The sequence below is a fragment of the Lagenorhynchus albirostris genome, chromosome 14 (assembly GCF_949774975.1).
Source record: "Lagenorhynchus albirostris chromosome 14, mLagAlb1.1, whole genome shotgun sequence".
Taxonomy (NCBI): Eukaryota; Metazoa; Chordata; class Mammalia; order Artiodactyla; family Delphinidae; genus Lagenorhynchus; species Lagenorhynchus albirostris.
In genome coordinates this window covers 25,542,346-25,567,287 of record NC_083108.1, presented here as the reverse complement: position 1 = coordinate 25,567,287, position 24,942 = coordinate 25,542,346, and the positions used below count along the sequence as shown (strand labels likewise).

The 24,942-nt window shown below is 39.2% G+C and overlaps 1 protein-coding gene across 6 annotated transcripts in view; it reads right to left on the bottom strand.

Annotated features, from left to right (window-relative positions):
• SMAD2 (SMAD family member 2) overlaps positions 1–24,007 on the bottom strand; it is a 99,350-nt gene extending 75,343 nt beyond the window's left edge. For 2 of the 6 annotated variants that reach the window (XM_060170287.1, XM_060170289.1), the window contains exon 1: positions 23,803–24,003. The gene's annotated coding sequence lies outside the window, so the exon portion shown is untranslated. Of the gene's footprint in view, positions 1–23,802 lie in introns of all 6 variants that reach the window. The other 4 variants (XM_060170293.1, XM_060170292.1, XM_060170288.1 and 1 more) reach the window with 4 other exon arrangements.
• Positions 24,008–24,942: the final 935 nt, after the last annotated feature.

The following is a 24,942-nucleotide window of genomic DNA, read 5'->3' as shown; positions in this document are numbered from 1 at the left end:
ATGAAGAGAAAAAAAAAAAAGTGTGGAAAAAAATCCCAGAACATCCAAGACCAAATGTCAATTGGGGTTTAAGTGGAGTGTAACTGGGGTCCCAGAAGGAGATGAAAAGAGAGAATGAGGCAGAAAAAGCTTAAGAAGAGATAATGGCCAAAAGCATTTCAAAAATGATGGCAGGTATCAACCCACAGATGGAAAGGAAACATACAGTAGTCAATCTGCTGAATATTAAAGATAAAAATATAATGGCTGAGTGTCACTTAGGATGGCAGTGAAAACCCAGACGAAAGGGGAATCTGCACTCATTCACAAGCTCTTTTCAAAGGCTCTCAACTGAGTTCTCTTGAAAAAGAATGGCATGGGGCAAGAGAAGGGAGAGAGCTCCTCCCCTTTAAGTGGCACCTAACATGAAGCAAAAGCCTTCAACCAGGAGGGGAGATGCAGGAAAGCCTCCCACACCCAGGGCCCAAGGAAAGTTTCCCTGCCTGAAAGGGAAGAGTAAAGCAAAAGCTGTGTACTATTTGAGAGGGTGGGGGGAGCAGAGCCTATTTGCCCACCTCCCACATACAAACAAGCCTTTCACCATGTAACATAACCACAGTCTTACCCCTAGAGGAAGACAGGAAACACTGCCACCACCAGTGGCAGACAAACATACCCTGATGCTAAGGAATGAATAGAAAGCAAAGCTATCGATATGACAATGGGCCAGGAGCAAGAAACTGTCTTTGGCCCAAGATCCTGCACTAATACAAAAAGCAAAGGTCTGCTACTACTAGAAGGAAAAATCCTTAACAAAATATTAGCAAATCACACCCAGTAACATATATAGAAAAAGTAATCATCATCACCAAGTGGGGTTTATCCCAAGGAGCAAAACTGGTTTAACAGTTAAAAAAAAAAAAAAAAATCAAGCACCTCATTTACAGTATACAGGAGAAAAATCCTTATGATTCTCTTAACTGATGCAGGGAAAAAAAAAAAAGGCATTTGACAATGTTAATTTAATATCTATCCATGATTAAAAACCCTCAGAGAACTAGAAATAGAAAAGGGGAAGAAGTTCTTCATTCTGGAAAACGACATCTATGAAAAACCTAAAGCTAGCAACATATCTAATGATGAAACATTGAGTCCCTTTCCCTTATAACTGAGGATACGACAAGGATGTCCACTGTCACTACTTCTATTCAATAATGCACTGAATGTTCCAGCCAACACAATAAGGCAAGAAAGAAATAAAAGGCATAAAGATTGGAAAGAAGTAAGTATATTCTCTGGTGATATGACTGTCTTCATTGGAAACTGCACAGAACCTACAAAAACACTAGTAAAATTAGGAAGTGAATTTAGCAAGGTTTCATGATAGAAGGTCAACACACAAAATTAAGTGTATCTCTACATACAAGCAAAGAACAAATGGAAAATGAAATTTAAAGAAATACCAGTTATAACTGCAACAACAACAACAAAAAACCTATAGGTCAATCTAAAGAAAGATACTCAAGACCGCTATACTAAGAACTGCAAAATATTGCTAAGGTAAATGAAAGAAGACTGAAATGAAGAGAGACCATGTTCATAGACTGGAAGACTCAATATTATTTAAATGTCCATTCTTCCCAGTTTGATATATAAATGCAATCCCTGTTGAAATCCCAGCAGGATTTTTTAAAAAGAAACTGATATGCTGATGCTAAAATTCCTATGGAACAAAAGAGATCTAGAATAATAAAACCAAGCTTGAAAAAAGAAAAAGGATTTTTGAGGACTTATACCACCTTATTTCAAGACTCACTGAAAAAGCCTTAGTAATCAAGAGTATAGAGTGGGCATAAGAAAAATAAAGATAGTGAAATAGAAGAGCGTCCAGAAATAGACCCATACATATACAGTCAACTCATTTTCTACCAAGGCGCCAAGTCAATCTATTTTCAACATTTTTTCAACAGCTTTTCAAAAATATGGAAAATAGTAAACCTCAAGCACTATCTTATACCATCCTCAATAGGAAAGCAAAATCTTAACTCTTAGAGGAAAACACAAAATACTTTTATGTCCTTAAGACATAAAAAGCACTAACCACAAAAGAAATATAAATAACACAAACCTCATCAAAACTTAAAATGCCTGCTTACCAAAAGACACCACTAAAGAACGAGTAAGTCACAGACTAGAGAAAAAATATTTGCTATAAATATTTGAGATAAAGGGCTACCATATAGAATATATAAAGAACTGCAAGTCAAAGAAAAAAGTGCACTCCATTTTTTAAAAAATAGGCAAAGGACAAATTACAGATATTGCATGAAAGAGGATACACAGGAATGGCCAATAAGCACGTTAGGAGGTGTTTAATATCAACAATCTTCAGGAAATGCAAATTAAAACCACAATGCATTTTGCACCATCTAGAATGGTTTAAAAATATTCTGACACTGTCAAATGTTGGTGAAGATGTAGAATATACTAGTTTCCTATTCCTGTTGTAACAAATTATCACAAACTCAGTGCTTTAAACCACCACAGATTTACCAAAATGAGTTTCAATGAATTCAAGAAAGTCAAAGTATACTCAGGACTGTTTCCTTCCAGAGGGTCTGACGGGAGAATTTGCTTCCTTGCCTTTTTCAGCCTTTAGTGGTCTCCCGTATTCCTTGGCTTATGCCCCATTCCTCCACCTTCAAAGCACATCACTCCAATCTCTGCTTGCATTGTCATACTGCCTTCTCCATCTCAGGTCAAACCTCCCTCTATCTGCCCTCTTATAAGGACACTTGTGATTACATTTAGGGCTCACCCAGATATTACCCAATAATCTCCCCATCTCAAGATCCTTAACCACATCTGGAAAGTCCCTTTTGCCATATAAATAACATTCACTGGTTCTGGGGACTAGGACCTGGATGTCTTTGGGGACCATTATTCAGCCTGACATATGGAGCAACTGGAAATGCTCATACCCTGTTGATGTGATGTAAAATGAATGGTACAGTGCCTTTGGAAAACTGGCAAGTTCCTAAAAAGTTAAACATACATCTACCCTATATCACAACAATTCCACTCCTAGACATATTCAAGAAAAATGAAAACTTAAGTTCACAAAAAAAGACTTATACAAGAATGTTCATAGTAGCCATAACTCATGATGGCCCCAAACTGGAAAGAGCCCAAATCTCAAGAAAACTGAAAAAAATAAAACAAACAACTGTGGTATATTCACACAATGGGATACTGCTCAGGAACAAAAATGAGTGAGCTACTGATACACTTCACAACATGGATGAATCTCAAAAGTATCATGCTGGTTGGTGCTTTGTGACCACCTAGGGGGGTGGGATAGGGAGGGTGGGAGGGAGGGAGACGCAAGAGGGAGGAGATATGGGGATATATGTATACGTATGGCTGACTCACTTCGTTATACAGCAGAAACTAACACACCATTGTAAAGCAGTTATACTCCAATAAAGATGTTAAAAAAAATCATGCTGGGAAAAAGACACTCAAAATATATACTGATTCCACTTATGACTTGCAACAACTGGGGAAACTAATACAGTGAGAGAAGTCAAATGACTGTCTCAGGAAAGGGGAGGAACACACAGAGTAATGCTTGGTCCGATGCACAAATACCTTTCTGGGGTGATAAGACTGTTTTCTATCTTATTTTGAGAAGTAATTATATGTGAGTACACAAGTATCAAAACTCACAGAACTGAAAATTTAAAGTTTGGGCATTTATCAATGTAAATTACAATTCAAAAAAATTAAAAAGCATCTAAACAAATACATTAAGAAGTTTCAAACAAGCAAAGTTAAATGGACTTCTTTATTTAAGAACTTATCAGACCTTCAATATGCCAACACATACTGTAAGTTTCAGAAGGGAGGACGTGGCAATTGACCAAGGATGTTAAGTAAGCCAACAAGTGTCTGCCCACAACTTGGAGGGGAGCCTCTGCAAGCACATCTAGGTATATGTTGGGGAACAGGGCCGTGGATGTGGGAGGGATTATTTTTTTTATTATTTGAGAACAAACAGTGAGAGCCCAAATGACATCCAATCACAAACTTATCTGGGGCAGCGGTGGCAAGGTTGCTGCAACAGAAGTATACCTTTACTTTAAAAAAAAAAAAAAAAAGTTAGTATAATTCTCAAAAAAGAACTTTGAATTCTCAAAAGACCATTCTCAAAAATGGTCTTCCAAACTGAAGATACTTAGGCCTTGGTACAGTTTGCTAGAAAATAATGGTCACAACCTAATTAATAATCATATTCATTCCCCTCAAAAGGGAAAAACAATTAACAGGTCCCAACCTCAATTCAGGAAGACTGTCCCAAGGGTCTCCCACAAGAGGTAATATAGCATGCCAAATTTCACAGATTTATTTGGCCATAGTAACCCTTTTATAGGGACATCTCTGGAATTCCACATAACAATGCTGCCCTGGCACCCCTGATAGCCCAACTGTGGTTTAGATGCTAAAAATCTGAAAGGAGCCAAAAAGCAGGATTATGTGACTTTCTTTAGCAATACAGCAGAAATGGTGGGAAAGTGAGGTTTGCCCAGTTAGGGAACTGTAAGATAAGTAAAGAACAGCAACGAGTGCTTGACAGCAGGTAGCACCATTAAGCTGTCTAGAGTGGGAGATGCTATAATAACACACATAAATAAGTATATATAAAAATGCCATACATTATAGTACATTATAGTAAATACTATAATTTAAAAATACTATAGTATATGAAACTACAACTTGAAAAAATAAAGCAAACACAAAAAACTACATCAAACACATGTAATAATCCACCAAAGTAGACATTTGCAACTACCAGGCAGCAAAAGGTGTATTTGGCTACCTTTGACCTCTGCTGAATTCCTACTCTGTGTCACAAAGCACGCTTTAGTGGAGCCAGCTATATAAACCTCAATACCATGTGACAGTCTTATCCAAGCACAGAGAACATGCTTATTAATTCAACCTTTGGAAGGGAGAGGTATCACAAAAGCAACACACAGCAGAAGTGCGAATAGAGAAAGAGAGAGAGAGAGAATACCAGGCAGAAAGTTCAGCAGGTTTTCAAGAGACAGGAAACGTTTTAGGAGTTACCCCCCAAAAATGTAGATATTACTAGAACTCAGAGTACAAGGAAGCAACGTGGTAGGAGAGAGGGAAGAGTGAGGCAGCCCAGTTTAAAAAACTGAAGACAAGTTAGTGCTAATGTTAGTATTACTTCAGTGATTTCAGAAACAATTCACATGTTATTGGCCAAGTGGATGTGGACAGTTTAGGGAAAAGGAGGATTCGAGAATAACGGCCACTAACCAATGTAACTGAGCAGTGTGGAATGATGCACTAATCCCTATTCAGAACACAGAAACAGAAGCAAATCTGAAGGCTAAGGTTACAGGGTCAGGATTAATACATGGCTTTACGTAAGTAACTATGTTCATCACATAACCAGGGTGCAGCAGAAAATACAGCAGAGGCTCAGAAGAGAGGGTAGTCAGGGCAAGAGAGCACGCCCAAGCAAGGCAGAGCTAGTCCTGCGAAGGCTTGGATTCTGAGGGCTCCGCAGGCACTGTTTCAGCCCCACACCGATTTTATCCTTAGAACAAAACTCTTCCTCCGTTACACGAGGGATCCCTGTTCCTTGCCAAAAACTGACAGAACAAGCAAATATAACAAGACTCTATCTAAAAGTGCCTATAACTTTAGTTTAATTAATCCATCCATGAGAATTCAGCCTAGGAAAATGAATAAAAATTAAACTTTTATATGTGTAGCAAAAATGAAAGGGATTCCCAGTGTTAGGAAGAATCTGAGTAAACAGGTTCTCTGTTAGATTTCTATTAGAAATGTTTCTTGTGAGTTAAGATGTATTCTTGGGGATCTGAAAACTTTCTGTAAAATCTTTAAAATTTTTTTTCTTCATGGAAATGAAAACATGAAATGTTTACGCCTATTCTGGGTCATCTGAATAACCTCATGACCCAGTATTGCCACATGATTTCAATGTCCCATGTCTTAGAAGAGCAGTTATGACCACTTTGGAACTATGTGTTCATTTAAAGTTACCAGCCTTAACTTGTCACGTTTTAGTAATCATGGCTGGCTGACTCCTGGCTAATTATCTCTGGAGAATTTTTCAATTATGCAATAAAATAATATTTTTCAGTAATGCTGATAATACACTTTAATTAGCTGAGCATTTTAAATAGCTAAGGTATCATATTTAGCCAATAGTTTTGAAATGTAAACAGACTGAGTTTAGGGTTTTTACAAGGTATCGACTTCTCCATGTTCCCAGTTGAAGACAAAATGGAGTAAGAAAATAAGAAAATTAGATTTATGATCAAGTTATCGAGATGTGAGTCATTTACATAATATAGAGATTTCCTTCAATAGTGTGGCAGCAAGCTCTCTACTAAAGTTAGAAATGTTTTCCCAACATCTGCAAGAATTGAAAAATAAGTTCAGATTCTAACTCTGTTCCTAATTCCAGCTATAACTGATACTTACACAATGCAAGTTTCAACAGAATAGGAAGACTATCTTTACAGCTAAGTAAGAAAGCTTATCAAGTGATACCTTAGTAAAATTGGGATTCCAAGATTACTCACTGGAAAGTTTCAGTTAAGTAAGAGGTCTGATTATCCTGAACTAGCAAATAAAACCTTCAAATTATTAATAACTGTAAAATAGTTTTGCAAATAGCATTCTCTACATGTCTTATTAAACTACGGTTCATTTTCTTTGCAGAGTCTTCAACTTGCTGTTCTTTGTGTACTGTTTTTATTCTGATATAAACCCTATCACTGAATATGTATTACAAAAAAATCTCCAAATCCTTAGAATGTTTTTTCATTTTCTTACATTGTCTTTTAGTATATACAAATTTATATTTTAATATAAAATCTTTTATGGCACAACCTTGCTTCTTTTTAAAGAAATCCCTTTCTGCACCCAAATACAGCAGGAAATATTTATTGAGTGCTTACTCAATGACACGTTAGTGTAATAGTCTGGTAAGCATTAACTCATTAAATTCTCATAAGAATCCAGTGGGGTGGGTATTATTATTTACCAATGAGGAATCTGAGACACAAAGAGATACCCTGATTTTATAAAGATATTGCTCCCTCTAGATATTCTTGTAGATACTTTAGATTTGCCTTTCACATTTAGGTGCCTAACTTATCAGGAATTTCTTTTTAAGGGTTGAGATGGCAATCTAAATATCTCCTGTAAGGACAGCTTATTTTATCAGCACCATTTATTAAATAGTTTATCTTTCCTTTACTAATTCAAAATGCCACTTCTGTCACATACCAAATCCCTATAAATAAATGTCTGATTGTGGACTTTATATTCTGTTCATTGGTGTGCTTGTTCGTATCTACACTACTAGTAGTACTACTACTACTACTACTACTACTACTTTCAAGCAAGTTCTGATACCTACAAGGTGAGCACTCCCTCATTTTTCAAATTTATGTTATTTTAATTTGAGCTTGTCAAATTCCACCAAAACCCTATAGCATCTTGAAAGTGCGATGAATTTAGATTCATTTATGATATTGAGTATTCCTATTTATGAAAATGAGATATTTCCATTTATTTTGGACTTAATACCCATCAATAAGTTGTCTAATTTTCTGTACATCTCATTAAATTTGCTTATTCCTCCATCTTGGGTTTTATTGTGGCTGGAACATTAAAAAAAATTATTTCAGTCATACAAAAAAATCAATACATTGAAACACCCTTGGATCTCCCATCCAGCTCTGTCAACTCTCAGCATTTTGCAGTATTTGATCACATGTAAGAAATAAGACATGATAGATGGATACAGCTGAAGTCCCCTATGAACACCTTTATGATCCCACTCTCCTCCCTCTTGTTTCTCAGGGAGAGTCACTATCTTGACTTTCCCCCATGGTCATTAAAGGGTTTTGATACATATGGTATCCATACAATAAAGTTTTGCACATTTTATAAATTTGTGTCAAACTTTTAAACACTGCTCATGTAACTTCGCTTTCTTCACTCGTTATTATAACTATCCATGCTGATAGTTATAATATAGCATATATTATACATATATAATCCTCAACTCTAATGCATTCATTTAGCTGTCATATACCACTCCATTATATGACTCTATCACAGTTCACTGTCTAGTCTCCTTTTGGTTTCCAATTTTCCACTCTTACAAGCTGCCATGAGTAGTCTGGCATATATCTTCTCATTCGTATATGAGAGCTCTTTAAGGACAGAAACTTCTGAACTTCTTGATCAAAAAAGAAGCTCCACAGCAAGAAATACAATTTCACACTGCAACCTCACACACACACACACACACACACACACACACACACACACACACACACACACACTCTTAAGAGACATTCTACCATATGTTATCCTCTGCCATTTCTCTAAATTGAGGGTTGTGAACCCTTAATGAATATGAAATCAACTTAGTTGATCCTGAGAAGTATCTTTTTTAAAAGAACAGAAAAGAAAAAAAAAGAAAAACAGAATACAGTAGAAAACAGAGCGCACTCAATTATTTCAAAAATTTTAATTCAGTCTGTGTCTCATGTAAAACATATTTCCCACCATAGGTCTGTAAAAAAACATATGAAAACCACTGCCTTAGGACAGATACCAAGGAGTTGAAATGCTGCATAGTAGGACATGCACATATACAACTTTACCAAATACTATCAACATGGTTACACTAATTGTCATTCCCACCAAGGAAATATGAGTTCCTATTTTACCCAGTATCACTAACACATTATTTGGTCCCTCAAACTTTTGTCAAAAGGATGGGGTGCAACACAGAGGGCTGTCGATGTTTAGCACTTCCCCAACTACTAAGAAGTTTGAGAATATTTTCATGTTTACTGACTTTTCAGGATCCTATTCCTTTGAAACATTTGTTCACATTCACCATCTTTTTCTTAATTCACAGGAACTATTTATATATTCTGGATAATAGTCTTTTGTTAATTACACATGTCACATGTATCTTCACCTAGCAAGTGACTTTTGATGGCCTTTTTTATACTTAAGTAGCTCACTTTAATGTGCTCAAATTTATCAGTATTTTGATCATATGTATATATTTGTACCTTCTTAAAGATCCTTCCATATGCTGCCACCTTTTAAAAGTCAAAGTGTAAAGTTTTGCTTTTCACACTTGTAATTTTTTTGTGTGTATGATGTGAGGTAGGTATCTTCCCCTCAACAGAAATAATCAAGTACACCAGCACCATATACTGAATCTTTTCCCTAGTGATTACAAATGCTATTTGTGTTTCTAGGCTTTTTTTCTTTCCTTCCATTAGTCTATATCTGAGACAAATACCATCATGTCTTAACCATTAAAGCTATACAATAATGTCTTGAAATCTGATAAAGTGAATTCTCTTTCACCTGCGATTTTAATTGGAATGACACAATTTATAAATAAGTGGAGGAAAACTGACACGATACTGGCTTCTATTCATAAACACAAGTATATCTTCTTATAATTGAATATTATATGGGTCATATAATTTTTTCCATTAAGGTCCCATGTGTTTTTATTTTTTCCTAGGTATTTGTAGTTTGTGTTGCCATTTTAAAGGGTGGCTTTTTAAAATTTAGATTTTGTTTTTTGCTGGCATATAGTAATGCACTGGTTTTTATATACAGTTGACCCTTGAACAATGAGGAGGTTAGAGGTGCTGACCCCCCATGCAGTCAAAACTTCGCATATAACTTTACAGTTAGCCCTCTGTATCACAGTTCTGCATGTGAGGATTCAACCAACCATGAATAGTGTAGTACATAGTTATTGAAAAAAAAAGCCACATAGAAGTGGACTGGCACAGACAGTTCAAACCCATGCAGTTCAAGAGTCAACTGTATTCTTCTTAAAGTCAACTTTATTGAGGCACGGCTTACATACAATAAAATGCACAGATGTTAAACATATAATTCAGTGAGTCCTGGTAAATATATACCTCCATACAACCACCATCCCAGTCAAGATACAGAATATTTTCATCATCTCAAAAAGATTCCTTGGGTCCCTTTTGAGTCAATCTACCCTTCACACCCATGATTTCTAGCAAAGTAATTTTACCTGTTCTGGAAATTCACATCGTTGGAATCATGCCATAGGTACACTTCTATTTTTTAAACCAACACCATTTACTCAAATTAGGCAAGTTCCCTAATTCCTAATTTTCTAAGAATTTTTGTCAAGAATAAGTACTAAATTTTATCATATGCTTTCCTTTACCCACTGAGATTATCATACGGTTTTTCTCTTTTGATGTGTTAATGTAATGAATTTCATTTACAGGTTTTCTAATGTTTAATCATTTTTACATTCCTGAGACAAACCCTAAATAGTCACAGTGGTTTTTTTTGTTTTGAGCAAATACTAACATTTTTACCTAAAATGTTATTGCCATGTTCATTAGTGAGATGTAGCCTACATGTTTCCCTTCTGGTACTACACTTGTCTCGATGGCTGGGAGGGTATCAAGATTACAGTTGCCTAGCAAAATGATTTTTTCTATGACATTTTGTATAACACTGGAATTACTGGTTCTTCCTAAGTTTAATAGAACTTGCCCATCTGGAATTTTCACTTGGGGTTTGGGTTTTTTGTTTGAGGATTTTTATTTAATTTCATTTTGGTGTAATATCTAACTATGAATTTAAATTTTAACATTATAATCTAATCAAGTTTCTTATTCTTAAGCCAATTTTGGTAATTTATTTTACCAGAAATTTCCATTCTACCTGTTTTCCAATCTGAAAGCAAAAAGCTGCTCAGTGTTCTTAGTTTTGAAATCTCAATTTGGCCGCAGTCCTATCCCTTTTTCATTTCTAACACATTTGTGCCTTCTCTTCCTCCTCTATCAAACTTAGTCTTTTCAACTTAGCACCTTATGCTTAGTTGTTCCAGTTATATCTATTTTTCCCCTATTAATATTTCTCAACTTTATTTCCTTCCTTTTTCTAACTCATTACATTGTATAGTTAATTTATTTTTCTTTACTAAGTAAACATTCTTAATTCTTTAATACACATTTAAGGTTGTAAGTTTCCTAGATAGGCAAATGAACTTTTGTTGTATCCCAGTTTTCTTTGTTTTTTGTTCTGCGGTACGTGGGCCTCTCACTGTTGTGGCCCCTCCCGTTGCGGAGCACAGGCTCCGGACGCACAAGCTCAGCGGCCATGGCTCATGGGCCTAGCAGCTCAGCGGCATGTGGGATCCTCCCGGACCAGGGCATGAACCTGTGTCCCCTGCATCGGCAGGCGGATTCTCAACCACTGCGCCACCAGGGAAGCCCTGTATCCCAGTTTTGATAGTATTTTCATCATCCTAAACGTTTTCTAATTTTTATGAGTTGCTCTTAAATTTAGAAGTATGTTTTTTTCAGCATACAACTGTGGATTTGGGAGCTGTTGTTGCTATCCTCCTGTTATGTTTCTAACTTAACTGCACTAGGGTCCAAGGACATGATTTTTAAGGTACAAATTCTTAGGAATTTGTCAACATTTGCTCTGAGGTCTAGTACATAACCAAGTTTTGTAAAATTCCATGTGTACCAGAAAAGAATATATTTGTAATTGTTGCATGCTTGCTAACTGCACATTTCCAGTGCTGTAAAACCTTATTTTTTACCTATCTCTTCTTAAATTACTGTGAGGTATGTTAAAATCTCCTACAATGATTATTACACATTTGTTGACTTACCCTTGTAATTCTGCTAATGTTACCGTATAGACTGCTATAGACTGTCCCTACCACACCTGCCCTGCCCTGCACCCAAATTCACATGTTGAAACCTAATTCCAATGTGATCGTACCTGGGGGTGGGGACTTTGGGAAGTGATTAGGTCATGAGAGTAGAGCCCTCATGAATGGGATTAATGCCCTTATAAAAGAGACCCCAGGGAATTCCCTTGCCCCCTCTGCCATATGAGGTTACAGCAAAAAGATAGCTGTCTATGAAGTAGGAAGCGAGCCCTCACCAGACACCAAATCTGCTGGCACCTTGAACTTGGAATTCCCAGCCTCCAGAATTGTGAGAAATAGATTTCTGTTGTTTATAAGGCACCCGATCTATGGAATTCTGTTACAGCAGCCCAAATGGAGTTTATGCCTAGTACATCTTTTTGCATCTTTTCCCTTTACTTTAAAACTGTGTCATCATAGTTTCAAGTGTATCTACTAATAAAAAGCATTTAGTTAATTTTTAATTTTTCATTCTCCATTAACCAGCAAGCTTAATCTGAAATTATATATTGGTTTATGGAGATATTTAAGCTTATTTTCTATCATCTTATTTTGTTTTCTAATTCCTAAGCAATTTTTTTGCTTCTTTTTTCTCCTTTCCTGCCTTCTAGTTGAATGATCACATATTCTTTATTTCCACCGCCTCATCCCCACTTATTTGGAGTTATACATTCTATCCCAATTCTTTCAGAGGGTTATCCTTAAAAATTTTTAATGGAAAACTTTAATCAGTGGGTTGCAAGTGAAGACAGCAAACAAAAAACAAACTCAACACACAATAAAGGAATTTAAAAAGAAAAAAGAAAAGACCATTTCATGAGGATAGGGAGAAGAGTAAGAAGAAAACAAGCAAAATTTTGATAACTGGAAAATGGATGGATGAGTAATAACTGTGAACAGATCAGAGACTACTTACTAACTCTAGGCTACCTGTGGAGAAACATCCTGATTTACACAGCAGAATTCTCAAAAGGCTAAGTAGCAGACACCACCAGTCACAGCAGGAACTGAGGGCCAGAAGGAGGAAGGAGATAAAATAGGCAGGATTGGGTGAGGGATATTTGAGAAGCAATCAGATACTTAGATCCACTTCCCCACTCTATGCCACTGGGTAACTGCTCCTCTCCTCTCCAGAAGACTAAATGTTTATTCTTGGCAGAGAGTAAAACAGTCTACCTGTACTAGGAGATGGCCTGGGTCCCGTTAGGAGAAGAGAGGGAGTAAATGAACATAAGCACACTAAAAGCAGACACTCCCAACCCCCTCCTCCACTGAGTTCTGACTCCCAAGATACTAGCAGCCAGACCTTTACCCATTTAGTCAGATCAAGACTCCTCTCTGGGTTACCTGACCAACCCAGGAAGAAAAACATACAGATACTAATATTGAGAGTTTACCAACAAACGGTCCACTCAGATCACTCTACAGTGAAACTGAAAGAAGACCCACATGCTTAGTTTCCAATCGGCTTTTTAGACCCCACCTTCTTAATCGAGAATTACTTGGTTTATCTGAGAAAAAATGCAAGCAAAAACAGAAAAATGCAACCTTCAAGAAGTTTGAGACTATACAGAGAAAGAAAACATCGTCAAAATCATCACTATACCCAGAGAAACAAGAGAGGATATAGCAACCCTGAAGCAAGAGCAGCATGTTCTACAAAGGAAACATACTTTACAAAGGGAACATTCAAAGTGTAAAAGAAGAGCTCTTGGATGACTTGATAGCAGAAATGGGGGGGGGGGGTACAACAGAAGTGTGGGAAGATACAGTATAGGAAATCTCCCAGAAAGCAGAACAAGAAGATGGAAAATAGTGGAGAAAAATGAAGAAAATTAGAGGACCAGTTCAGGAGGTCAAATGTCCAAACAGAACTTCCAGAAAGACATCAGAGATGATGGGGGGGGGGGGGGATTATCAGTCAAAGAAATCAAGAAATATCCCCTGAACTGAAAGATGGGAGCTTCCAGATTGAAAAGGCCCATCAAGACCCCAGGACAATGGATGAAACACATCCACATCAAGGTTGGTGGCTATGAAACTTCTGAATGCTAAGAAGAGCCAAAAGTCTCCAGGGATAAATTTTTTGAAAGGTCATACAGAAAAGAATCAGAATGGATTTGATTTTCGCAACAGTAACACTAAGTGAAGTCAACAGAGCAATGCCCTCATGATTCTGAAAAACAATTATTTTTAACCTAGAATTCTATTACCCACCCAGGATCGAATAAAGGTATTTTCAGACATGTAATATCTCCAAATATTTTCCACACACACTCTCTCTCAAAGGAAGTCCTGAAGGATATGTTTCATCAAAAGAAAGGAGAGCAAAAGAATAGGAGATCTAACAAAGGAGAAAGGCTAAGGAACCCCATAAAATGACAGTGAACCCCATAAAATGACAGTGAAGGGGGATCCGAGGACAACTGCTGTGTACTAGGTGTAGGCAACCAGTGCAGATTGGAGCAGGTTCAAAAACATGTAGCAAAAGTAATATCAGGGGACTTGCCTGGTGGCACAGTGATTAAGAATCTGCCCGCCAATGCAGGGAACACAGGTTCAATCCCTGGTCTGGGAAGATCCCACATGCCGCGGAGCAACCAAGCCCATGCTCCACAACTACTGAGCCTGCACTCTAGAGCCCGCAAGCCACAACTAATAAGCCCACATGCTGCAACTACTGAAGCCCATGCACCTAGAGCCTGTGTTCCGTAACGAGAAGTCCGCGCACCGCGACGAAGAGTAGGCCCTGCTCGCCGCAACTAGAGAGAGCCCACTCACAGCAACGAAGACTCAACGCAGCCGAAGATAAATAAGTTAATTAATTTTTTTTTAAAAAAGAGTAATATCAGGATTCTCTCTAAAGTGGACAAACATCGTAAAAGTCAATGGAAGCATGACTTTCACTGATGAGACCCACTATGATCATGGTAAATGCTGAGAGTAAATGTGACAGTAAAGAACCACCTGGTATGTTTTAACCAACGTCGAGATTTCTGATGCTACAGATTATAATGCAAAGGAAAAAAAACCCGGCCTGATAAGAGGAATTCTCATGCATTCAGACTTGTTTATATATATATATGGAATTTCTTTAAGCCAGAGCCATTCAACAGAAATAGAATGCAAACCACACATGTGATTGTAAATTTTCTATTAGCTACATTAAAAAAGTAAAAATAGTTAAAAGTAATCATTTTAATAATTTTATTAATATACCCTACTATATCTCGAAAATATTATTTCAATGTGTAATCAGTATTAAAAATGGAGATATATTACACTCTATTTTTAATTAATTATTAAAAATCTAGTGTGTATTTTACAAATGCAGCCCATCTCAATTTGGACTAGCTACAGTTCAAGTGTTCAAGAGCCACATGTGGCTAGTGGCTAACTATTGAACAGAGCAGCTCTAGAAGGATATAGAACTGGGTAGCAGGAGTTAAGAGATCTGAAATATTTACTATTTTGTCCCTTTTGAATTTTGCACCATGTGCTCTTACTACCTATTCAAAAAATGAATAAAGTACATTCCCTAAAATAAATAATACAAATGTAGATATCCTCTGACCTACTTCTAGAAATCTATCCTATGTATGTGTATAATGATGTATAAACAAAGTTATTTATTACAGCACTATTTTTAATACCACAAGACTGGAAATAAATGTCCATCAACAGAGGACTGATGAAATGTATTATAGACACCCATACAGAAGAATACTGTGCAACCAAAAGAAAAAGTTAAAAAGTACTCATTATGTACTGACATGGAATAATCTACAAGATGCATTATTAAGCAAAATACAGAACCACTTTTTGTACTAAAAGGTAATATATGCACAAAGTTGCTCACATATGCATAAAATCTCTGGAGCAATACAAGAAAACCTAATAATGCTACTTGCCTTTGGAAAGGCAACTGGGTGGCAGGGACAGGCTGGCAAAGAGACTTTTCACTGTATATCCTTTTGTATCTTTTGAATTTGGAATTTTGAATCTGAATACAATAATGTATTACCTATTTAAAAAACCCACTATGCTACATCTAGCTAGTGTCTGCTTTTTATTTACCCTGCTTGGCCTTCATGTGATATTTAAGTCCCTCTACAAAAACACTACAAACTAGTGTTTTTCTAGTTTTGCCATAGAGAAGCTTGAGGCTTGTTTTTCTCAGAGGCCACAGAAGTTTCAATGATATCGGAACAGAGATATAGATATATATATATTTTAGTATACAGTTCCCAGAATTTTATCTCCTTTCCCCAAATGGCATTACAACCCCAGCCCCAGCTACTGAATTATTTATCTAATAAATGCCCCAAGGCCAGCTTTTCCTTGACACTAACTGATTTTCTAAATTTCTGGTACCTGGGGACTTTTCTCTCCCTCTCACCCCTCCCTCTCTAGATCAGCTATATATATATAAAAACCAAAAATGTTTTACATTTTATCCAACATTTGTAGCAGGAGGAATGGGCGTAATCTATGTCTCTTTAGGTGATTTTTTAGAAATCTAGATAAAGAAAGTATAGTCAATGATGCAAAAACACTGAAGAAAGTAGTACGATAATGGAGAAAAGACTGCTAAACTTGGCAATTCAGAATTCAGTGATGACTTCTAAAAGGACAGCAGGAAGGCGAATATGAAAGAGTGGCAAAAAACACTTCACAAGGTTCAAGTTTAGAACAAAGGAAGTCATTAAGTAAATGTAGCTTTCAAATATCTTCAAACTGCAAATACAAAACATTCTCCAAATACCTATATAAATATTTATTTCAAAAGAAAATCAAGTTAGATATTTCAACATAAAATACTTGAAATGTGATGGTGCTGCCTCATAACGAACACCTAAGTTCCTGCTGAAATAGTATAAAATCACTATTAGATTTTTGGCCATCCACATTCAAACATGTATCACACGTTTACTAATGACCTGGATTTTTATAATTGTTTTAGTCAAAGAAACCAGGACAATAGAAAGCATTAAAAAAAAAGTAAAAACTAGTTTTAAGAACAACAACCAAAAAAAACCCAGATTTCTCAATTCTCACTGTAACTATGCTTTTTTTCCAAAGTTGTACGCTAGTAAGGAAAGACACTGCCAACTGGAAACCTAAGTTGGCCCCATGGAGAGCGATGGGTAATGTGCCTTTTAAAAGCAAAGAGAAAACATTCATGTGTTCAGTTTTATGGACTGTTAAAACGTAATGTTAGAGCTTGAATTTAACCCTAAAAGCAGGTCATTACTTCAGTGAAAGTCCCCATTATATGGGAACTGCTGTGTAAAGAGACTCTATCTGTTCTTTACTTGAGTTACATTCCTTTCACCTTTAATGAGTTGTGTGGAATCCACAGGTCTATATTCAGCTTGTAAACATAAAACTACATACTAGTTTATCATCCCTGGACTGTGAAAAAGGATCCAACTATTAAGAGACTACACAAGCCCAGACTCAAATCAGCACAAATATTCAGTACTCCAATCTCCCTTCAAACTCCCAGAGTCTGTATTGACCTTCTGCTGAAGCAACAAATTACACCCACATCAACTGGGTACAAGTCCTCAGGGTGTAAAAGTGCAATTAAAGCAAAGGCTAGAGTAGCACTGCCCAACACAACTTTCTATTAAATTAAAATTAATTAAAATTAAATTCAACATTCACTTCCTCAGTCACAGAAGCCATATTTCAAGTGCTAAATAGCCACATGTGGCTGGTGTCCACTATATTGAATGGTGTGGGTCTACAGAAAGTTTCTTCTCTACGATCTACTACTCCTCTAGAGCTTCAAAGGCTTCCTGGGGGCCAAAGAATGAGAGGAAAACTGAGCAGGCAGGGCTTCAGCAACTGTCACTTCCCTTACATTTTGAGATTCTGCATAATGCTGTTGCTGTTGCTGGTAGGAGCCTTCTCTCTGGTTGCTGTTGTGTGCATAAAGGTATGTGTGTGCATTAGGTTTGAAAACTAGTTTAGAGCAAATATGGCCAACGCACAAACCTCAGGCCAAAGCGGAACCCTCCTGATACTTAAAACAGTTTATAAAGAAAAGTTTAATTGGCAGGCTTACATGAACTACAGCCTAACCACCTGTCTACAAAGTAAAAGGTTGGTCTAAACATGAAAAATTTGCATTCACTGCCATAGATAGAGCGCCTCTAGTCAACAAAAAAGTTTCCATAGTTCATTCAAATCAAGGAAGAAAGCCCATGGGCCCAGCTTCCGTTGCACCATTCATCAGGAGTTTATTCTGTGAACTTTGAAAACCAGATTCACCTCCCCACATTTTATAATGAAGGATGATTAAGACGGAGCATTTCCTTAATATTTACAAGTCCATAACCATTATCCCGTTATAGAATTTTTGGAAAAGCTGAAGTAGCATATGCAAATGTACTTTATCTTCAACGGGCAAACTACAAGATCACAGATTTACTATGCTACTTCCTCAGATCAAGTTTCTGAACTGAAAGACTTAAGGTAATAAATCTGATGAACTTCCAGTGGCTCCTCCCAGTTATTCTTCAGCCATTAAACCTGAAGCTATGCCCTCCCGCCGAAAGAGAAGGGAGGTCACAGTAGGGCACTACAGGTTTTCAGATGCAAACTGGACATGTGTACTGAACAGATCAAAACTAAAGTCTGCACTCACTTTTCACTGTTCTAGTCTTGAGGCCAAAGTAATTCTGAGATTTTGAAAATTACAGAACTATCTGGAAGAATTTGTGACAAGTTGACAGTAAACTCACAAATTTTAATGAGAATGAATCACTTCAGGACTTATTTTCTTAAAAGCACAAACTTAAAGATCTAAATTACCAGGCATCTGTCCTGTCAGTGTGGCTCACTTATATCTAAGAGGAACGCGTACACACTCTAGAATGTAAGGCACATATGTGAGCCACAATTACCTTAACTACCTTAATATTTCTGGCTAACTAGCCAAACCAGAGGCAGGGTCTAAATCCATCTGGCTTGGCAAAATTACATTCTCCCTACATGAAATTACTGAAATTGAAGCTCAGAGCTATCCTTGAGATGTCTACCTATAATCAGCATTGAAATATGTCCTAATTGAACACATCACAATTATATCAACCTGGAGTAATGATCAAAATTGATCAGAGAGGGCTTCCCTGGTGGGGCAATGGTTAAGAATCCACCTGCCAATATAGGGGACACGGTGAAGTTCAAGTCCTGGTCTGGGAAGATCCCACATGCCGCGGAGCAACTAAGCCCATGTGCCACAACTACTGAGCCTGCGCTCTAGAGCCTGCGAGCCACAACTACTGAGCCCACATGCTGCCAACTACTGAAGCCCACGCGCCTAGAGCCAGTGCTCCGCAACAAGAGAAGCCACCACAATGAGAAGCCCGCACACCGCAACGAAGAGTAGCCCCTGCTCGCTGCAACTAGAGAAAGCCCATGCACAGCAAAGAAGACCCAACACAGCCAAAAATAAATAAAATGGAATAAATTTAAAAAATTGATCAGAGATAAGCAATAAGCCTCAAACTGTGCATTTTTAAACAAAAAAGGCTGGATAACTTTTGTACTACTGGTTTAAAAACAAAAGACCCTTTTCTTTTTTCCAAATAGCTAAGGCTATAAATTACAAGGTCACCAATTAATATTTGATGGAGTAGATGGTTTAGAAAGTAACCCTGAGATAGGAAAGATGAGGATCAAAAAAAATTACCAAGGCTAATATTGGAAAGAAGTCACATAAAAGAAGCATGAAGCCCCCAACAGACAGACTAGCCAACTGTCCACACTTGTTCAGTCCTAGAAATCTCTGGCATACTTTATCCTAAAACCTGAGTGAAAAGTTGTACACGACACCCCTGCAGACTGACAAAAAAATGACTTACTCCAAAGAAAAGGTGTGGCCTGGGGTGCAACACCATTTAGATCACCTTTCTTTACTACTGGCCTAGCATGAAAGATTTTTCAGTCTGGAATCACGGCACTCTGAATGGCAAAACAAATGAAAAGCACCTTGGTCAGAGCAGGTACTTTGGATCTGTCATAAGTCATTAGAACCATGTTCTACCCCTTTAAGAACATTTGTTAATCATCCCGAATGACAATCTAAAGTATATTATGTAGATTACCGCTCTCTTTAAATAGATTTTCCCAAATATGATTTAATCTAATCGATGAACTTTCATTACTATGTTTTCAGGTCTGGTCCTGCACTGAATGGTTCCAGACATGCTAGTTAGGCTCTGAGTATTCGTTTTTGTGTCTTGTAGATTATCTCCATTATCCTCACCAGACTGTTATCTGTTTTTCCTTAAAATAGACAGTAGGCTAACAGTTCCCCATCCTCCTACCCCACCCCTCACTAGACTCCCCTCAACCTCCCACATGACCCAAAATCTACTTGTCTCTAATCTACTATGGGTTTAGAAGCAAGATAACTTTGCTTGTTAGAAACATTTGAAATAAATGCCAACAGGTTCTAATTAAGGGTCACAATCTCTCTCCTATGACTAGAACTGAAAGGTATGGACTAGGACAATTTGCCTACCTTAGACCTTTTCGCTAAGTGTCTGTTTCTCAAATGTATTTTATAATAGATCAAGGAGAAGAGTGTAGGAAAATCATCTGAATTAGAAAACAAGTGAAAGCTACAAGCAGAAGAGAACAAAGGTCTTCTGAGAAGACCCTTAGTCTGAGGCACTGTGCTTAGGTATCTTCATCACAATCATTTACTCTTTGTATGTAATAACCTTAAGAGGAAGGTGTTATTACCTCCATTTTCAATCAGAAAACCAAGGCTCAGGAGTTAAGTAATTTGCCCAATACAGTGACTGAGAAACTGACTATACGCCTAGGTCTCTCTGACGCCAAAACCCAGGGCCTTTCCATTACACAAGATTGCAGCCCAATCCTTTTTCTCGGTTTAGCTAATTGTTTTTATACTTTATTTCTGATACTTTCATTAGAACCTGACCGATTCAGGTTTGCTTTCTTTCCCTAACCAGTTTCTATAAAAGGCAATGGATAATCAAACTAAGGCCAAATTAGGCTTAGCTCTACAAGTGTTCACCTGCTCAGCAACAAATATACTTCTGAAAGACTAGTCATATCTTCAATTTGTAGAGATTGTGCAAAAACGGTGACAAGTTCCCCCACCCCCAAAAAATACACTACCTATTCCCGGTGACAATATGAGTTAACACGTGACACCTTCCCTAGTGCTGTCCTCTAAACTCAAAAGAAAGCCGTGCAAGCATACGTTAGGAATTGGCTCAGTCCTGAATTTGTACATTAACATGATCTTCCTACTCTAAACACTGGAGGACAGGACAAGGAGATATGAAGATTTTCCACTTTTCTAATCCCATCAAGGAACAGGGATACACTTGTTCCCTGTTACTTCACTGCCTAGTTCAGGGCCTGACACACAGCAAAAGGCTGTTTTACTGTTTAATAAATGAATAAATGTTACCTGTTCAATAAATACAAGTTAGTTGTTGAATAAATGCATAACCTCTCCTGAACTGGTTTTGAAATCTTTTTATTTCACATTTTCTGACATACCTTTACAATGCAATACTTACAATCTTTCCTCTTACAGATAAAAATGGCTCCTCTACTCCCATCAAAAGACATGCCCCCCGCCATCCTCTAAAAATGACTCTTGTCCCAAGAATCAGAATGAAACTCCATCTGCCAGACTGCACTAAATACGACTTTTATATGCGTTACAAAAACACCTGTATAAAAAAGCTGCTACAAAACGAGAAGTCCTAAAGTACAAAGCCAACAAAATCAAAACCAAACAAGAATAGGGAGTGCTTTCACACCTTTAGAAAAGCCAAAGCTGAAAATATTTGCAAAATGTAAAAATTCAATAGGTCTTTGATCAGCAGGTTATGTAACTAAACTATTTTTCACTCACGGATTTTCCCCCAATGTGAAGTAACAAAATTTTAGCAACATGTTTGTAATATTTACAATATGAAAATGAAAAGGGGACCTTTTGCCATCTTGAAGTAGAAACAACCTTTGTTCTTACTAAAGAGAATTTCTGCTGAAATATACAAACCTATCCCCAAATTCCTACTTAAGAGTTAAAGCACACACCAAGCCTGACAAGCCACAAACAACAGGAAATTACTCTGCACAGTTTCTTACAAGATTCTTATTTCATGAACCTTACAGATTGTGTGTGTAGAGATCTGACCATTTATGACTAGGCACAGGTTAACTTACAACCTTGAAAAACCAAACTTTGTTGAACTCCTATAATGTGAAATCACTGTACAAGGTAAGAACGGAGTATAAAAACCAAGTTCTAACAGCAATTTCTTACTAAAACAAGTCCAGAAATGGATGTTACCAATCACATTACATTAATTAAAACAGACCAATAAACTACTTTAAACTCAATTTTAACATTAAGAGTGTAAGTGGGTAATCACCTTAGATATGCCCATAGACTTGAACTATTCTTACTTACTACCACAGCTAATTTTATGGCAAAAAAAAAAAACAAAACACTAAGGAACTTTAAAAATAAAATCAGTGTTACGTCCTGAATTTAATATAAATGTTTTCTAAATGACCTTTTGGTGGAGAAAATTCTATCAATACCCTGTATGGTTTTTTAAGGCAAATGAAAAAAAAATCTTCCAACCATGATACATTTATGAAATCCATTTTACATTATTTCTCTCATCTCTGTGTATATTTGCTTCACTTATTTATTCACATCAAAACTTAACCAAATTTAATTTAATTATTTACCTTACACATGTATGTGAGAAAAACTTTTTTTTAAAGGGTATCAAAACTAGAAGATTAGCTAATGTATTTTCAGAATAATAGAAAATGTATTATCTTATTAGTCTCAAGGAAAGCACCCTTACAATCAGTGGTGAAGGTTCAATTCACATGAAATCAGAAGAAAAGGAACTAATCATTCAGAATTCTGGAAATTAATTCAAATTTCAGGGACCATTTTTGGAAAAATGGAGTTTGCGTGATCACTTGCTTATTTATTAATTACTTGCGTCGTTTTAAAAGTTTAAAACACCAAAATTTAGGATACTCCAAACTGTAACAAACATGCCAGGACTTAGATGGAAAATGCTACTTCATTTTCGTTTTACCTGGAAATTTTTTTCTTTTTAAATAAAGGTTTAGTTGACAACAAACCGGTAGTATTTAGCTTTTAAAGGGTCAGGAGGAAGAAATAACAAAACTAACCTAAGTACTGTCTTTCTTTTGTTTAGGATCAAAAGGAAACCATAACCACAAAACGGTTAAGTAAGTAAAAGACAAAAGTACTCAACCCAAGGGCAGTATCCCCCAGGAGAGAACAAAACAAAGTTGCAGATTTGAAAACCAAGTTTCAAATACGTGAAATCAATCAGCGTGCTCTCTAAAGGCGTGTGATAAAAACAAATAGGCTCCGCTCACAGAGCAACTTTCACAAGCGAGTAGAGAAGGATCTGGACAGAGTATCAGCCGTGTGCGTGTTTGTGTGAGAGCACACACAAGCGATTCTGAACCCCGAGACCAGAATGGTTAACAAAGGTTACAGCACCAAAAAAAAAAAAAAAAAAAGTGGAAGCAAAGTATCGCACGCTCCTAACTCGGCTTCCCAACAACTCCCGAAACCAGAGCTCCGTCCCTCCGGGCTTTGCAAATCACAACCACAAACTACCGAGTGTGTTCGCGGCGCAGGGGACGGGCCACAGCCGGCCCCCGCCCCGGGCGGCGGGCGGGCGGCAGCTCCGAGCGCCAACCCCTTCCCTCCAGCTGCCGACCCCGTCCCTCCGGCTGCCGACCCCGTCCCTCCGGCTGCCCCGCCCTGCGCTCCCGCACCCCGAGGGCCCGGCGCCCCGCGGCCCCGACCTCGCCACACCCCAGCCCCCGGCCCCCGAGGCCAGGTGACGCGGCGAGCCTCACCGACCCGAGCCCCACATTGACACACCCCAGCCCCATGGGCCCGCCGGGCGCCGCGGCGTTACCTGCACCGAGACTCCGGGTCCCGCCCCGTCAGAGCCGGGGGTCCGGGACCTTTTGTTCCTTCCTCTTCCGAATGGGATGAGGGGCTGGGAGGGGAGAGGGGAATGGGCGATTGGAGGCAGGACTGAAATCACTCTCGCGGCCGCCCGGCCACCCGCCCCGCCCTCCCAGCCGGAGCCCGGCAGTCGACCCCGGCGCGCGAGGAGGGGGCGCGGGCCGGGACGCCGCCCGCGGGAAGGAGGGGGTGGGGACGCGCGTCCCGCCACCGCCCCTCCTCCCCTCGGGCGCGCGCCCGCCTCGCCCCCACCCCGGTCGGCCGGGACGGCCGAGTCCTCCCCCGCTGCGCCCGCCGGCCCACCTCCGCTTCCGCCCTGCGCCCTCCGCTGCCGGCCGCAGCGGCGCGGCGCACCCACCTCCGGGCGGCTCGCTCGGCGCTCGCTGGCTGCTGGCTGGGAGCTGCTCCTCCGCCGCCGCGGCCGAGCGGTAGACCCGCCTCCCACCCCGGGCCGCGAGCCCCGCCGATTTGCCGGCGCAGCCCCGGGGCTGGCACCCTGCCGCCCGCTGATTGGCGCCCCCGGCCGCCCGTTAGGGCGCGAGGCACGCCGGCCGAGCGCAGCGCTCGGCGCGTACGGAAGAACGGAGGAGGGAAAGAAGGAGGCCGAGCGCCCGGGAAAGGCCGGGGCGCGAGCGGGGCTCAGAGAGTCGCGGGCCACTACCTCCCCACCTCCTTTCCCTTCGGCCGCCCCGCCCTCCCGGCCGGACCGGCGGCGCGTGCAGCCAATCAGCGCACGGGGTGCTCGGGGTGTGAGCCGCGCGTCGGGGGCCTCGAATCGGAAGGGAGACGTCGCTCGCTGATTGGTCCCGCCTCCCCCGTAGAGCGTGAGGCGAGGCGTGGCCGGCGGGGCGGTGGAGGAGTAGGCAGGGTGTGATGCCCGCGGTTTCGGTTGGCTTAGTCTCCTGCGCGGTCCCACGAGAGGCTCTGGGAAGGGGAGGGGAAGGCACGGAACCTGCTGCGCTAACGACCACCCGTCCCTCACTACCTCGGCCCTGACCTCCCTCCCGGTCTCTCGCCAGCGCCACTGGGTGGGGCCTGTCGGGGGCCCCCTGGCCCACCTTCAGTAGTCAAGCTGGGAGTGGATACG